The sequence below is a fragment of the Monoraphidium neglectum genome (assembly GCF_000611645.1).
Source record: "Monoraphidium neglectum strain SAG 48.87 unplaced genomic scaffold scaffold00887, whole genome shotgun sequence".
NCBI lineage: Eukaryota > Viridiplantae > Chlorophyta > Chlorophyceae > Sphaeropleales > Selenastraceae > Monoraphidium > Monoraphidium neglectum.
The window spans coordinates 13642-18647 of record NW_014012741.1 but is presented as its reverse complement, the minus strand read 5'-3'; positions in this window follow the sequence as shown (position 1 = coordinate 18647).

Sequence of the window (5006 nt, the reverse complement as noted above, 5' to 3'; positions counted from 1 at the left end):
CACACACACACACACACACACACACACACACACACACACACACACACACACACACACAAACACACACGCACGCACACACACACGCACGCACACGCGCAAACGCACGCGAACGCGCACGCGCACGCGCACGCACGCACGCGGCACGCACGCGGCACGCATGCACGCACACGCACACACAAACGCGCGCGCACACACACACACACATACACACACACACACACACACACATACACACACACACACAAACGCACATGCACACACACAAACGCACATGCACACACACAAACGCACACACACAAACGCACACACACACACACACACAAACGCACGCTGACACATACCCATATGTATACACCCATGTGCGCTCGCGCCACACGCTTGTGCGCAGCTACGGCCCAGAAGCCACCAGCACTGCCAGCGTGTCCAACGCCCTGGCTGACGTTGCGGCGGTGTTCAAGCACATGACGGTGGGGGCTGGGCGGCTCCTGATCTCTGGGAGGCGACCTTCGCAGCCCACAGGGCTCACGGCTGGCTGGCCCGTTGGGACTTGGATCCGCCGGCCCGCCCTGTGCCACCAAAGTTGCTGTGACCCCGCCCGCTTGTGTTTGGTCACTGCACCGAGCCAATTAGCCTCCCACACAGGGCTGCCATAAACGAGTCTGCCCAGTGGGGCCCTGCCCTTCCCTCACCTGACCCCCCTCTTCCCAGGCTGTGCGTGGCATCAGGGGTGAGGACATCATCCTCTACGGCCAGTCTGTCGGGAGCGGACCCACGGTTAGTTGCAGCCGACACTAATGCAGGGGCTTTGAGGAGTGTTGTTGTGACTTTGACTAGGACGCAGGTACATGTGCATGTGCATGTGCATGTGCACGCGCATGTGTGTGTGTGTGTGTGTGCGCGCGCGTGCGTGCGCACGCCTCGATGCTTGCTTCTTGTTGTGGCGCATGTGAGGACAGGGTTCACTGCTGCTCAGACGTGTGCAATCATGCTCATGCTCGACATTCAGGTCCCCCGTTCCACGCACCCTGCCACACTCCCTGCCGCCCTGATAGACCTGGCTGGCCGTGCAGGAGCGTGTTGGGGGCGTGGTGCTGCACTCCCCCCTCCTCAGCGGCGTCAGGGTGCTGCAGCCCAACATGCGCTACTGGCCGGGCTGGCTGGACATCTTCCCCAATCACCTGCTGGCGCCGCACATCAAAGCGCCGGTGCTGGTGCTGCACGGCACTGCGGACGAGGTGCAGGCTTGGCGGGGGATGGCAGGCGCGTGCTTTGCGCCTACCTTGGTCGCGCGCATGCATCCCCCTTTCCTTCCTCAGCCTCCCAACCCGTATTGGGGGCTGGACCGTCCCTCAGAGCTGCCAACACTCACCCCTTCATCTACCGTTGCGCCGCCCCTGCAGACCCGCTTTCCACACCTGAGCATCCCGGCCCCTCAAAACAAACCCCCGCCCAGGTGATTCATGTATCAGCGGGGGAGAGGCTGGCTGCACTGGCCCCTAACAGCGTCCGGCCCCTGCTGGCTCAGGTGCGTGAACTTGGGGTAGCCTTGTGTGGGGCTGCAGCTTGCAAAGGCCAACATGCCAAGGGCTGTGCTGGGGGTGCAGTTGTTTTGCTGCAGCAAAGTACCCGTGCTGTTGTATCCGCTACCCTGCCTGCATACGGCCGTGGCCCCCCCGACAAGAGTGTGACCCCCCAAATTCAGGGCTTTGACCACCAGAATGTGGAGTGCAGCCCCGAGTACATCCCCCGCCTGCGAGAGTTCCTGTCAACGGTGAGGAGGGCCGAGTGAGGACTGAACTGGGCCCAGTGCCGGGGGCCAGGGGCATGTGAGGGTCAACACTCTGCTGACTCGACTTGCCCTGGGCTTTGCTGGCCCCTTGCTGCTGCATGTAGCTGTGCTTTGAGTGCATCCTGCACCAGCCCTGTCCCTGGCACTCCCTCACCCCTGCACCTTCCCTCACCTCTCCATTCCACCGCCAGCTGTACCCTGACGACTACCCCCTGGTCAGCACCAGGCGGTAGGGCGGGAAGCACACGCTGGACAGGGCGGCGCGCTGCTCGGACATGGACAGCGCTGCCTGCGAGGGCGTGGTGGCAGGGCATTGTCGCGAGACGGGTGCACTTGGCGTGCCGGGCACTGTCCACTGAACGGAAGTCTTTTGGTGTGAGAGCCCAACACCACGTGCCCAAAGCATTTGGCATCCCATGGATGTGCCCAGCTCCAGCAGGCGCCGCCCGCAGCTCGCAATATGGTTTGTTGCCCTGCCACCGCGCCAAGGTTGTCTGCTGTGGCCTCCTTGTCGCCTGGGCCCACAGCAGGGCCTGGTCTTACGCCTGCCATCAGCTTGCCGCGTGCGGAGAGTGTCCAGGCCGTGGGGCTGGCATGTTTGAATTTCCTCACAGGCCTGCAGCTGATTCATGTTGCTGGACGGCCTCGCTGTGTGTGACCTGCACGCACATGCTTTCAGCACTAATGAGAACCTGATCAACGCCACTTCCGACTGACTGGACCGTCGCGCACCCCACCATTCAGAGGGTCCCTTGCGTTCGCCCCGCACCAACCACACTTGGCTCGATGCTGCCAGAGCGAGGATTTGCTCTCGCCAGCGAACACAGTAATACTATGTTGACGCCTTGGACCGTTCTCACTCGGCGTTCACCGGCATGCATGCCGCCACACCCCCTCGCCTCCTTCCCTCTCGCCAGCCTGCGGGCAGCATACCTACTGCTCAGAACAAACAGGCATGTATGCCTTTGGGCGTGTGCGATGCTTGCTGCTGTGGCTCAAATGGCGGCCATGCAGCGCAGCTGTTCCATGTCCTCGTGCTGTGGCGCTCCTTACATTCTGTGATCCCGCTCAAGAAGATCTGTGTAGGCGGCGCCTGCCTGGCGTGGATTGGGTGTCGTGCAGGCTGCCAAAGCCTGCGTGTCAGATGCCACCAACTTAACCCTGTAACGAAGTCGTTTTTGCCGGTTTTCACTGACTGGGCTGGGGCAAGCGAGTTCAGCCTGCTTTGCCTACCAACACATCCTTATGTTTCACTATGAACTCATGTGGGCTGGCCACGCTGGTCTGTGAAGCGGTGACGCAAAGCTGCTGTGGCAATCGCATGGATGTTTTCAGGCGGTCGTACCTGCAAGCACGCTTGAGTGCTGCCGCGGCAGCTAGCGCAAAGCAAAACACACAGCTTTCTGCTCTATCTGCAAAACGGTGCATAGGGGGAAAACGCGCCAGTTTGCCTAGCAACAGGTGAGGTGCAGGGCACAATCACCACAATTATGAGTACATGTCAGTCAACAGCTTTGCCCTACAATGTGCAGTACTGAAGCATCCAAGGTAGCCATTGGAAGCATCACAGCAGCGCTGCTGGTTCCTGAAAACATGGAGAAGTATGATGTGGAATAGGACAGCACGAAGCAGGTGACAAGCTTTGGGGTTTGCATACATTAACATTCTGCACAATTCACAGCCTCACACAGCCTCCTTGGAGGTGCACGACAAGCAGTACTAAAGTGATCAATATGAGAAGGCAGCACTGGCTGCCTGATGAGCAAGCACCCGGTATTGCAGGAGCGTTGGATCAGAGGCTGAGGAGCAGTGCAAAGTAGAGGCCAAAATTTGAGGTGAAAGTGGAGGTGGATGAGGAGAGTCTCAGCTAAGAATAAAATGACACGAGGTGTGCTTAAGTCACAGCAGCAGCGCCAGCAGGGACATAATTGTTGCAGCAAGTAAAGCCGCCAGCGGGCTAGGTGCTGCGACACTGGAGGTAGTGCAGAGCGCGTCTGCATTCTCGGCTTCGGTGGGCCGTGGGCGCCCCAGGCAGACAAAAGCCGAATCGTCTGTTGCATAGCATTCAGAATATGTGGCGTTGGGACAAAGCGCCGCTTGGAGTGGGCGGGACGATGTAGTGCCGCCATCCTGGCAGCCCGCACGCACGGCGTTGCAGTAGTCCCTGTAGCAGGGGGTGGCAACACCGTCGCAGCGCGCTGTGGAGTGGGCTGACAGGTGGGCGTAGCTGGAGGACCCTAGGCCAAGGGGTGGGGGGGGGGGAGGAGGTGCGCGAACAAGGGCACGTCCTTGGGTGGCACGCGCTTGCAAGGCGTCAGCAGCCTCACAGGCGGGCAATTTTCGCGGTCTTGCCGCTCTGGCGATTGCGCAGAGCCCCCTTTGGGGGGGAAGGGGGTAAATCGAGTGTCGACATGCAGCATCTGATGTTCGAAGGCGGCACCTTGTGCCCGTGAGCAGCACCCTAGGACATCAAATTTGGTTCAGGCAACCGCGCACACGGGGGATGCACTCACCTATCCAGGCACCGGCAAAAAAGGGCAGGGGGCGTGCAAATCGCCAGCCATTGCTGGGGCCCACAATCGCGCCGCTGCCGGTATAGCGGGGGCGTGTTGATGCGTGCGACGAGGTGCCGCCGTTGCCGAACGCGCTGTCAAAAGAGGAGGACCGGCTGAGAGAGGAGGTGCTCTTGCTTGTGCTGCTGCTACTGCTACTGCTACTGCTGCGACTGCGGCTGCCACCCCGCCCTCCACCATGCCCGCTGCCACCGCCACCCCCGCTGCCGGCCCTGCCGATGGCGGCAGGCACGGTAAGGAGCAGCAGGAAAAGCAATAGTGCCCCGCCTCGTGTATTCATGTGGGTTTATTCCTACGCGAACAGCAGCTTCGAAATAGGCTCGCGAATGTCGGTCGAGTGCTCGAGTCTGATGAGGGTGGCCCGCGCGGTGAGGCGACCGCGCGTGCGAGATGGTGAGTGCGAACAACGCAAAACTCTTTAGGAATCAAAACTGATTTCAGAGACGGACTGGGGTGACATGGCCCGCCCTTTGAATGGGACCACCGCCAGCCTGCCACCGGCCCCAGCGCGGTGCCGAGCTGGCAAGGAAGGTAAGCTGCTGCTGCTGGGCGCAACACGCAGGGCCATGATAGTAGCAGACATTCCAAAATGCATTGCGGCAAAAATGGTGTCGGCAGGTTGGGTTGCGCAGTGGCAGGGCGGG